The following is a 13,272-nucleotide window of genomic DNA, read 5'->3' as shown; positions in this document are numbered from 1 at the left end:
ACTACCATCACCACCACCACTCCCACTTGGCCCGGCCCCATCGGGGTCTCTGTTGCGCTCGGGGTCATTGAAGGGATGAGGGTAAGGCTCCCATCCTCCGGTGTACCCCTCGGGCCACCCATAATGCCCCTTGAAAAGATCGTGTTGCCAAGGAGCAAGAGGGGTGAAGCTATCGGGCAAAGTGAGTTCAAAGGGGTGGTTGGGATGGACATGGGGGTAGTTAGGATCCCCCCTATAGTCACTACCACCCGGAGCCTTGTAATCATAGTTACCATGCTCGTCCGGGTAATAGTGACGCTCGGTGTCGGGGTTAGAAGGCCCCGACCAATAAGGATGCCCAAACGAAGGTAGAGGACCTTGTTGGGGCGGGAAGTACGGATAGTTAACCGGGGGAGTAATGTTCCCACGGTTAACTTCCGCTTCATAAATTTGTTGTTGTTGTATAAACATACCTTGTTGCATCTCTTGAATACCTCATATTTGGTCATAGAGGGCCCCAAAGTCTTGATCGTACATGCCATCTACGTTGATTTTTAATCCACTCATTTGCTCACTAAGAGCCCTCAAATCTTCATTGGCAAAAGCATGTTGCCCTTGCTCTTGTTCTTGCTCATGAGGAGCTTGTTGTTGTGGAGAAAAATGTTGTTGTTGTTGATGTTGTTGTTGTTGTTGATTTTGTTGTTGTTCCTCATCTTCTTCTTCTTCATCCTCCTCGGAATCAAAGTTGGGATGCCGGAAGGACCTGGGAACATGCCAAACATTGTCGGCAATCCTAGCCAAAGAAGTCAAGCTAGGGTTAGGCAAGAAGCACCAATGCTCGTTGCCCCTTAGCCACTCATATCTCCCTTCACTAAAACCCTTGGAGATAAATTGGATTTGACCCAATTGTTGCATATCGAGGTAGATGGAATCTGCATCCCTGATCTCCTTACAAAATGGGAGATAATCATCGAGGCGAAGGTGAGTCAAAAGCCTAGTTACCATACCCCCACATGGGATCTCTCCCGTCCTCCTTTTGCGAAGTTCCAAGCAATATTGGGCGAAGATATAACCCAAGTTCAACCGGCCCACAAACTCCGGGCGAGAAGATAGCCAAAGGACCTTGAGCTCCAATTTACTCAATTTCCCCATCTCTTGCTTGGGGAACAAGACATAGCCCAATAGACGGTTTACAACCCTAAGACAAGGTTGGTACACGTCCGAGATCTTGGCCTTGTTGGCGATGAACTCAGTACCACCGGAGATGTCTTCCCACCAAGAATCTTGATCATAATCCGGGAAGATGAAGTGTTCAACGTTAATAATATCCCCATGGGGATCAAAATCCAAAGCGGCGTTGAACTCCTCCAAAGATTGGTCAAAAATGTTGTTGAACAATTGGAACCGCACCCTATATACCCCTCCAATGGGTACAAGCTCCAAGGTAGCCAAGAACTCCAAGGTAGGATCCTTGTAGGTGCGGTAGGCATCGGCGATGAAAGTCCCCAATCTCAAATTCAAAAGCAATGACCGCACATCATTATCAATCCCCAACTTCAGCATATCGGATTGAAAGTAATGGCGGGTTTGTTTGAGGGTTCTTTCATCTTTCAGATTTTGGTAAAAGGCTTTTTGTTTATCGGTGAAATTTTTCTTTTTTGGAAGAGAGGTTGGAGGTCGTGTTTGAGTGGATGATGGGTTGGAAGTACTAGGCCTAGAAGATGTACTAGGCCTAGAGGAGGTACTTGGGCGGGGAGGTTCCTCGATGCTAACATCGGTTTTTCGCTTTTTGGTGAGTTTCTTGAGGTATTTAGACATTGTGAGAGGTATAGAAGATCACCAATCAACCATCAAGTAACAAACCAAAGAACCAAGAGCACCACACCCAAATTCACCGCTTACTACCAAAATCACCAAACTCCAAATTCAGAATTCCTTTCAATCAAATCAATTCCAAACCAATCAACAATATCAATGCACCAAGAAAAATTCCTTTTCAATCAATCCAAGAGCAAACACAAAGCCAATACCGAAATCACCACATACTACCAACTTTCCAAAATTTCAACTCACAAGAATTCAACCAAAATTGATGAAAATTGCTACAAAATCAACAAACAACACAATGTCATGCAAAATTAATCAACAAATATCACCAAATCACAACCAAAATCAAGAACAAGCATCAAAAATCACAAAATCAATACTACACTATTCATGCTCATACAAATTTGTAATTCATGCAAATTTATGATATAATTGGCAAAATTAAAGCAAGGATTAGTGATTATACCATAAAAGAAGCAAGATAAACCAATTTTGAGCAAGCAATTTGAACTCCACACAAAACCCCCAATTTTCGGCCACCAAGAGTAGGAGAGAGAGTGAGTGAAATTTTGGTCAAATTGTGAGGAATTTGTAGTGTAGAAAGATTTGTGAGTGATTTTGAGTGAAAATGGAGTGATTTTAGTGAGGATTTGAGTGATTTTAGATGGTGAATGAGAAGGTAGGAGTGCGCACAAGAAGAGAGTTTGAAAGAGGTGTTTGTGAGGTTTGAGATGAGGAATGAAGGAAATGAAGGGAAAGAAGGAGGAAGAAGAAGATAATAGCACGTTCAGCTCATGTGCGGCCGCACAGAGGTGATGTGCGCCCGCACACGCAGGCTGTGCGCCCGCACATGCCTCGTGTGCGGCCGCACATACCTGTGCGTGCTCCTTCCTTCTTTTTTTCTCAAAAATTTGATACTTACTACCTATTTGGGTGCGCACATGAATCATGATGGTGATGAGGAACAACATAGGCAGTAGCTAAAATCATTTTCAAAATCCTCAAAGTTGAAAATTCATGTACACACCACAAAAATTCACTAAGTATCAATTTCCTCCATTATTCAAAATATGAATTTCCTATCTCACCTCTCTAAAAATTCTTACCCTTTTACCTCAAATTTCGACTAGAATCGAACAAAATATGATTTGTGCCATGAACACCTTCCATCCATCATACATATTTGTTGAATTCCAATCCCGCAAACGGACATCCTAAAAATCCAAATAAGGAGAAAAGTAAAAGAAAAGACAAAGTAATTAAAGAAACAAAAATGAGAAAATTCAAAAATCAATAAGAAAAGTTAGAAACTCCGGGTTGCCTCCCGGGAAGCGCTTTCTTAAGGTCCTAAGCTCGACCCTTCCTCCTAATCATGGAGGATCAAAGAACACCACCTTCTTCAAGGTGGTTGATAGAGCAAATTCTTCTTCAACCTTTGGCAACTTCTCATTGTTGCTTGATGAAACTCTCACAAAATTCTTTTCAAATTCTTCTTTTTCACTTCTCAACTTCTTCCTTTTTCTTGCCTTCTTTGAGTCACGGGCCTTTTTCTTCGGCTTGACTTCAACATCCTTAATCATGGAAGCTTTCTCTTCCTCATAAGAATTAAGCTTGAACCAATTTGGAAAACCAATATCGTTCTCATCCTTTGGCTTTTGAATCACAAATTCTTCTTCACTAACATCATCAATACTTGCACAAACATCATCAACAAACTCAAAAACATTGTTAGTAGAAGAATCCATCATGCACATACCATCAATGGAACGAGAAAGACTAGCACATGCGATATCTTGGACACAAGACAAAGACTCATGCATTGGTTTCAACTTAAAACTCTCTTCTAATTTCCCACACCTCAAAGTAATTTGACCTCCTTTGACATCCATTAAAGCTCCCGAGGTAGCTAAGAAAGGCCTCCCTAAGATGATTGGAATATGTTCATCCTCCTCAATCTCTAGAACAACAAAATCCACCGGAAAAACAAACTCTCCAATCCTTAAGGGGACATCATCAATTCTTCCCTTAGGAAACTTAATAGAACGGTCGGCCAATTGAAGTGTTATCTTGGATGGTTGAATCTCACCAAGATCAAGCCTTTCGACGACCGAAAAGGGCATAATACTCACACTAGCCCCTAGATCACACAAAGCATTCTCAAAAACCATTTCCTTAATTTGACAAGAGATTGAAAAATTCCCCGGATCCTCCATCTTCCTTGGAAGTTCACCATGGATAAGAGCACTAAAGCACTTCCCTCCTTCCACCGAACTCCCCTCATCAAAATCCTCCTTCTCCTCTAAGATCTCCTTAAGAAACTTGGAGTACTTAAGCATGTCGGGAATTGGTTCGGTAGAGGGTGTAGAATCATGAACATCCTTAAAGGCTTCAAGGAACTTCCCAAATTGCTCATCCATTTTGAATCTCAAGTATTTTTGGGGATATGGTAGATCGGGAAATCTCTCTATCTCACTCATCCTTTCATCAACACACTCTTCTCTTTTGTCAACCTCACAATAGATTTCCTTAGACTCAACCCTTTCCACTTCATTCTCCTTAGCACCACTCTCATTTCTTCCCTCTTTTGAACTAGAAACTCCCTCATAAAAATCATTTCCACCACTTGTGGCAATAGAGTACACGGGTTTCTTTGGTTCAACACCTTGGGAAGGCAAAGATGAAGGACTAGCAAAATCCTTAATAGTGCTTGCTAATTGGGTAATTTGAGTCTCAAGCATCTTATTGTGGGTCATCACCTCATTGAATTTCTTATCACTAACCGCCATATAGGTGTTAATGATCTTGGTTTGATTATCAATCAACTCTTCCAAGGTTGTCCTAGGAGAAGAAGGTTGTGAATAGGAATTTTCACCTTAAGTCCTTGGAACAAAACCGGGTGGGGGACCTCTTTGAGCATTGTTTTGAAAATTTCCCCTTCCTTGATTGTTCCAATTACTCCTATTTTGATTTGAACCATAACCTTGATTATGGTTACCACCACCATGATTATGGTTTCCATTACCTTGGTTATGATTTACATAACCTTGGTTTTGATTACCATAATTATGATTTTGATTACCATAGTTTTGGCTTTGATTTTGGCTACTATAACCTTGGTTATGGTTACCACGAGAACCTTGATTCCCTTGGTTCCTATAACCACCATTAAGATTATAGTTGTCAAAATTGCCTTGGTTTTGGTAATTCCTATTCCATTGGCCTTTTTGATTATCAAACCTTTGAACATTGTTGTTTGACACAAAATTAACATGTTCACACTCATTGTTGTCAAATTCATCAACACATTCATTAGGACAAACACTAGAGTCATGATCATACGATCCACATGCATCACAAAACAAGCAACCTAAAGGCATATTATGTGAAGAGGGAGGGGGTTGAGAGTTAGAAGGAGTACCTCTCCCCTTAAATTGGGAGGGAAGATTAGAAGCTTGAGAAGAGGTAGAAGTGCTCTCTAACTTAGCTTTGATTGCGGTGACCTCCTTTCCTAAGTTTGTCATTTGGGAGGAAAGGTTGTTGATTGCATTGAGATGGTCCACCGAATACAATGAAGATTGTTTGCTTGAAGAGTCTCTCTCCCCATCTTGCCAATCCCTATAATATGTCACCACGTCCTCAATGATGTCCACAACTTCTTCTTCGGTTTTGTTCATGATAGGGCCCCCGGCCCCTCCATCAAGGCATGACTTGCCTTGGGGACTTAAACCGCCATAGAAGATTTGGATCACTTGGTATGTGGGGATTCCGTGGTGAGGGCACTCCCTTTGATACTCTTTGAATCTCTCCCATGCTTCATAAAGGCTTTCACTCGGCCTTTGCTTGAACCCTTGAATCAAGGCTCTTGCCTCCGCCGTCTTCTTTTGGGGATAGAAACGGGACAAGAAAGCCTTTGTAACATCGTCCCAAGTTCTCAAGGAGTTGGGCTTCACTTCCTTGTCTAGCCACTCCAAAGATCTTCCTAATAGAGAGAAAGGGAACAACTTGAGGCGGATGAATTCTTGAGAGACCCCATTGACTTTGATAGTGTTGCAATATTTTTCAAATTCTTTCAAATGGTTCAATGGGCTCTCATTCTTAGCCCCACTATATTGCCTTCTCTCAATCAAGGTGATCATTGCCGGCCGGATTTCGAAGTCATTTGCCGGGGTAGTAGGTGGAGCAATTCCACTCTCAAACCTATAAGCCCCGGGCACTCCAAGCTCCTTTAAGGCTATTCTAGGATTTTCACCCATTCCTTGTTCTTCTTGAATTTCTTCTTCACTTGAAGAGCTATAAGGCAAGGATCTATTATCCACTCTTCTTCTTGAAAGAGTCCTCTCAATTTCCGGATCAAGGGGAACAAGGGGACGATCGCGGGTTCTATGCATGCAAAACTCACACAAAAATGTTAGTAGCACGGCTACAAATGTAGCCTAGAGAAATTTTTTTTTTTTTTTTTTTTTTTTGTATTTTATCAAAATGAAATAGACTCAAAAACAACATACACTCAAGCACCATTCCCCGGCAACGGCGCCATTTTGATGGGGATGAGAACGGTAGGTCGTTGGGCTACCACCCCACCCTATCAAACAAAATTTGTAACTTAACTAACCCCTATTTAGCGTAGTGGCAAGTCAAGGTCGAACCCAAGGGAATGGATATCAAGTGCACGATGTCTAAATCAAGCTATTTCGGAATTAAGAAGGGGTTTGAGGTAGAACTAAGGCTAAACTAGGTAATGCAAACTTGTATAAAATCAATCTAAGACACTAGGGCAATGGATCCACATGCAATCATAATGGAATCGGTAATTTGGGAGGTCAAACCGACTAAGTCAAGCGATATGAAGGAAAATCATCATGTATCCAAAAGAGCATACTAAGGTGGTTCACCTAGAGGTCTAACTAGCGTCAACTACGCTAAACACTACCTAGGGAACGTCACAAAGCACCTCAATTGTGAAATTGCAAGTCTACTAATCAATGGTCCGTATCATAGCAAGCTTACAATGCAATATAGTGTATTAATCAAAGATGGCCAAACCTCAATTAATCACACACATGCACATGAAATATCAACCAAATTTAATCATATCATCAACTCCATCAATTATCCCCAAATTACACTATTCCATCATTCATACATGCTTCACCATCTCCCTAGCTAGGAAACTACTCACTAGCCATAGAAATGGAGATCAAAACTACAACTTTCATCAAATTCATTATCAACATGCTTGAATTCAAAGATTAAACCAACAATCAATCAAAATCAATCAAAATTCAATCAATAACCAAATCAATCATCAATAACATGAAAAACTAATCAAATCAACTAAAATCAAACTTGTATTGAAATCAAGAAGAAGATCCTTACAAAACTTTAATCCAAAGATCAATTACAATGAGGAATCCTTGAGCAATCACCAAAAATCATGAGTTTCTCTCTCTAGTTCTTGAGTTTCTCTCTCTAAAATTCTCCCAAAAACTAACTATCAATTTTAATCTAAAACTAAAACTTCCTTAAAAAAACTCTCCCCAAAAATAGGTAGAAATAACTATATATACAAGGAGGAGGTCGATAATGACGCCCAAAAATAGACCCTCGTAAGTGCGGGCGCTCGAAGGAGTGTACCCAGGAATGTGCGCCCGCACACACCTGATGTGCGGCCGCACACAACAGATGTGCGGCCGCACACTCCTCAAGTGCGCCCGCACATAGCTGCAGCTTCCTCCTTTCTTCTTTGCCCTTGCTCACGAGGTGCACGCATCCTAGATGATGATGATGGAGGACAAGGTGGGAAGCAACTTCCTTGAATTTCTTGAAGAAAATGAGCCATGAGGAAGGCATAAACAAGACTTTGAAGCATGCTCCTTGAACCTCTCATTGACTTGAAACTTCTTGCACAAGCTTTAGGCATGAAAATCAATGGAAAACTATAGAAAGGAAGCCCGGGAATCCTTGGACAATCAATCACAACCTACAATCAAAGGATAAAAAGCAAGTAAAAGAGAAAAATAACAAGTAAACTAGAAAAAGACATGAAAAAGAGAAACTAACTACAAAAAGCATAAAATGAAGAAAACAAGAATAAAACTAAGGAAAACTAAAGAAAAGAGAGATAAAATGAAATAAAAATCATCCAAAAAGGAACCAAATGAGTGCCAAAAATGTCACTCATCACTTGTGAACATTACTTTCATGCAACGATACTTCACGAGGACTATCGTTATAGCGTGGAACTACTTATTCAAGTCCATATTGTTGCATCAATCGAGAAGGACAATAAAAGTCAACTTTGAAATACTAGGAACGCGACAATACAGAGTTTCATTCGTGCCAACCATCTTAGTAAGCCTCCACCAAGGCACCACCCACCGAATGGAAAATTCTCTCTTTGCAAAGAAGACCTTCCAATCATCAAATGACATGTTTGCAGAGTAATTCTTCTTCCTACGGACGAGATCGTTGGGACCATATTATTCAATATCATCGGGGGCTTCAAAAAGTTCTAAATGCTCCATCAACCAAATCTGAAAAAAAAAATCAGTCAAGGAAAAAAAAATGCAGAACAGCACCGTGACACGGCAGAACGCACCGTGTCACGGCAGACATGTAACGTGACACGGTGCCTGCTAAGTGTCAAGGGGGCTAATCAGAGCGCGTTTTTACCTGCAACAGTACTAGAGAGCCCTTCCTGATGGATTTCCGATCAGCTTTGGCTTCGTCAAGGCCACGCAATGTTTCTCCAAGGCAAGTAGGCATAGGAGATCTCCCAGCTTCAACATGTTCAGGCACAGACGCTAAACAAGCGTGTCCTACCCTACCGTTTGCAAATAAAATTTTGCTAACCATGCAAAAAATATAAGCCCTTGTACGGTATACATGATAAGACTTAGAGATAGGACGATTGAAATATAAATTTAAAACCTTTTCTAGATATACTTCATTACCAAACACCATTTTATTTAAATCTAGATCTGTTGATCGGGCTAGGATAGGTCATTAAACTATTAACCCTAATCAAATTAACTATTTATAAAACCTAGACTTCACACTAAACTAGTTAGTGGCAAGCAAGGGTCGATCCACTGAGGAAGCTTTCTCATTTAATATCAAAATCACCGTGCAAGAGTAAGAAAGGGGTATATTTTGTTGGAATTTGGAATGTAGACACTAGAACAATAAATAAACAAGTAAAAGGGGTGATTAAATCAAGTAATAACAACGCTAGGGATTAGGGGGTTTCAAACATGATTAGAATGAAGGAAAACAATGATAAGCATCATGATTAACATGCCAAAGAATATAAAATTCTACCTAAACAACTCATTTTCATGCAATAGTTTAGGCAAACCAATGAAAGTGGTCTAAGCTGATTAGGATCATTTTCATGCATCCCATTAGGCACAAGCTAACCCTAGAATAAAGAAGCACAATACATTGAACTCTATTTTAACAACTCATTCTCATGCAATCATTAAAATAGAGGTGATCTAAATCTAGTTTAAATCATTTTCATGCATTTAAACTAGAAGGCAATCAAATAAAGTACTACAATAATCTCAAGCCAATAAAAATCATATCTTTCATCAATTTAAGGCATGTAATCAATCCACTATCATCATTCATCCATCATTCAATACATATTTTACACCCCCTTCCCCTAGCTAAGAGATTAGCCTAGAAAAGGGGGACTATACATGATAAAAAAACTAGATGAAAACACAATAAACATGAAAGCAAACATGATCAAAAACAATGAAAATACCAAAATATATTAATCCACAAAATAAATAGAAATAAACAACTAGAGTGCAAATAAACAAGACTAAGAGAAAGGATTAGAGATTACTAAGTAGGCAATAATAGAAAGATTAAAACTTGCAAAGTTGCTTGATGGATTGAAATGAAACTTGAGCCAAAGTTGCATACATGGAAATAACTTGAGTAATACTACACTTTCTCTCTCTAAGATTAGGGTTTAATTGTTTCTAAGATAATGCTCGATGATCCACTAATTCACCCTACGTCCTATATATATAGGTCCACTAAAAAGATATAAGAATTCGAAATAAAAAAACTAAAACCCATCGGTGCGCGCCCGCACATATACACTGCGCGCCCGCACAGCTGCCATGCGTGCGCCTTCTCCGATCTTGTGCGCCCGCAGATCTGTGGGTACGGAGGAATTAGACCCATGCATGTGCGCCTTCTCCTAGCTACTGCGCGCTCGCGCATGATGAGTACGCGCCCGCACAGTTCAAAGGCGCGCGCCCGCGTATAAGCCGCGCACAAGGCGCACAAAACTTTCTGTTTCTGTTCTGCTCTTGAGGTAATCCTGCGCGGGTTCTCACAGTGCTGCGCGCCCGCACACAGGGGATATGAGAATAAATTGCTCTTCTTCCAATGCCTTGATTCCTACAAAACGAAAACAAAGAAAACAAGGAGAAAGGCAAACAAAAAAAAGAAGAACAAAAAGATCAGAAAAAAAGGGGGCAAACAAGCTACAAGTGGGAGGAAAAACTCGTAAAATGAGCACTAAATTGTGGCATAAATGCCACTCATCAAATTCCCCCACACTTGCTTCTTGCTTGTCCTCAAGCAAAAGAAACCAAGGCAAAAGGCAACACATCATAACAAACACAACATGACAAGGTTTAAGAAAATCAATCAAGTACCATGGTGAGAAATGCTCCATTTGGACTCAAACATAGAGACATTAATCAAAGAATACTTACCTTTCTTAATCTTAGTTGGCTCCTCATGATTCCTCGAGGGAACCGGAAAAAATTACTTCTATGTGGAACAATGAGGTTATCCCGACATCTCAACTATGCATACTCTCTCCATAGGGTTGAAATCTATCTTCCTCCACCGTTCTTTGACCACGCCCCTCTAAAGTCCAAGGGTCTTAGTTAGGGTTGTAATGTCATGGCTAAGGTTGGGAGTCAATTCGAAAATTTTGGTGGAAAATCCTAAGTGAAGCATAAGAGTGGCCATCTCTCAATAACAACATAGGAATCTAACCTAATCTCAAATTACAACCTTCAATACAAAATACATGACAATACTACTCCTCTTTGCATGTTTTTCATTGATCTCAATTTTTCCTTCTCTTTTTCCTTTCTTTCTTTCCTCATTTTTTTTTTCATGAATAAACTTTCAAGACCTTATTTGAACCAAATTGCACAACTTCCTTGCTTAAAATCAAAACTCTCAAACTCGAACCTCACAAGCCGATGCTTCACTAACTATAAGGGTTGGTAGAACATAGGCCGCTAGGTTTGTAATATAGTTTAACCAAGAAAGGGGAAATAAGGCTCAACATGGCTAGCAAGAAGGTGAATGTAAAATAAAAACCAAATTTGTAACAAAACACAAGGAAAACAAAGAAAAATGAGAAGAAATGCCCTCTTCCTCCTCTAGAGTTATATGATCACGATCTTGGGAGCTAGATACCAACACAAGGATTAAGACCCGCATAGTTAAGGATCCAATATGTCGCTCAACAAAAGTGATGGAGGCTTGAACAATTGACGCTCACATGGGACATGAAAATAAGCAAATACCAACCAAGGGAATCCTATTCACTACGGAGAGTAACACCATCTTCCACTTTCCCGTGAACTAGGAGTTCAAACGTCCTCAAGAGTTCTAAACCGGGCTACCTTAGCTTAAAATGTGTCTAGTTCAACCCTAAGCACTCTCAAACCGTGAAGACCCTCTTCAACTAGGAAGGTAAGCATTCAAAAATATGTCATCACGAAAGCATATAAGTCCACATGTCCAAATAAACGAGCAAATTCTCAACTTTCAAAATTTTTCACTTGTCATGGTCATGAATGTCACACAAAAGAAAGAAGAAAAGCAACACACAAAGTAAAAGGAAGAAATCGAAAAGGTTCATAAAAGAGGCATGTAAATCACATAAATCCCAATCGACATACAATGATCGTTGAATACAACATCAACGATGCCAGGTTCCTTAGAACCAAATCAAACAACCTCGAACCATTCAAATCCTTCCTAATCTAACCTAAACTATGCAACCAATCAAATATTTAAAGAGTTGAGAAGGAGAATTTGTCACCCAAATACGCTTAGAAAACGCAAGTCCACTATCAATGAAGCTCCATTGCACGGAAAAATTTGGGGAATGCGCCAATAAGCCCTACAAAATGTCAAAATCTAAAACAACTCGGCAAATATTTGGTTAGTAGCAAGAGAAATATATACAATGAAATAAAAAGAAAGAAAAATAGAGAAAATAAACTACTAAAGAAAAAGAACAAAGAAAAGCGGAAAAGGTTTGGATTAAAAGGGAATTTGGATTTTCGAAAACGGGAGCCAAAACAACACAAGGTTTCATTAAAAACGTCATCATCATCATTTTGAGAAGAGGGGAAGGAAGCTTCCAAAAATACACCTATTGGCCCAAAAATGTGCCCCATAAGAACAAAGCCCTTGAATGAAACAATGAATAAGCACCCCCCACACTTGAACGGAGAACCGTCCTCGGTTTGAACAAAGTGGAAAATGGGGTGGGAGGAAGGGCTAAACTCGGCCCGAGGGCCCTAGTCCTCCATGTGAGAACTAGAGCCCTCTCCATATGGACGCCACTCGTAGTCGACGTCGATAGGAGGGCCATGGGGGTCCCAACCACCGGTGTAACCCGGTGGAAAACCACGGTTCCGGTACAACTCTTGTTGATAGTCCGTAAGAGGGTCAAAGGGAGGGGGCATCTCAAGAGGCTCGGATGTATACATGGGGTAGTTGGGATCCCCTCGGTAAGCACATCCTCCCGGTGCCTTGTAATCGTACCCCTCAGTGGTGGGGTAGTTCACACGGGGGGCCCCTTGAGATGAAGGCCCGGGCCAATAGGGCCAAACCGGTTGAGGGGGTGTGCCGTCAGCATGCGGTTCCTCGTGACAAGGAACCGGCCCCTGTTGGGGCCGAAAATACGGATAGTTAACTGGTGGGTCAAAATGCCCTTTGTTTACATGCCAATCATAAATGTTGGCATTGTAAACCGAGTACCCATCGGCAGCCTCCGTCAACCGGTTTACTTGCATAGACAAGTTTTGGAATGCACGCTCAAGATTGAAAGAAGAAGAGGAAGAGGCCATACCTCCCTCGCTAAAGGAGGGGACGTGCAAACCTTGTTGGGATCCCTCCCCATATTGGAATCTTTGTTGTTGAAACCCTTGTTGTTGTTGATGAAATTGTTGTTGATGAAATTGCTGCTGTTGTTGAAATTGTTGTTGTTGTTCTTGTTGTTGTTGTTGTTGTTGTTGGTGACGCTCGCAGACAATCATATTACGCTCACCTCCAAGAGCGTTAGGCAGGACACCATTGTCCATAGGGATCTTCCTTACATTCCTAGAGTTCCGCTCCAAGGATGTGCGGCTAGGGAACGGTAAGATGCAATGGTGCACCCGCTCAACGCACCATTCGTGGAAGTTG

General features: G+C 40.8%; 1 pseudogene; it reads left to right on the top strand.

Moving 5' to 3' along the window:
• The first annotated feature begins 5,568 nt into the window (after positions 1–5,568).
• LOC145587045 (small nucleolar RNA R71) lies at positions 5,569–5,667 on the top strand (annotated as a pseudogene).
• The last annotated feature ends 7,605 nt before the right edge of the window (positions 5,668–13,272 follow it).

This window comes from Chenopodium album, chromosome 16, assembly GCF_948465745.1.
Source record: "Chenopodium album chromosome 16, dcCheAlbu1.1, whole genome shotgun sequence".
Classification (NCBI taxonomy): Eukaryota; Viridiplantae; Streptophyta; class Magnoliopsida; order Caryophyllales; family Amaranthaceae; genus Chenopodium; species Chenopodium album.
Note: the sequence above shows the minus strand (reverse complement) of the source record. Positions and strands in the feature narration are given on the sequence as shown.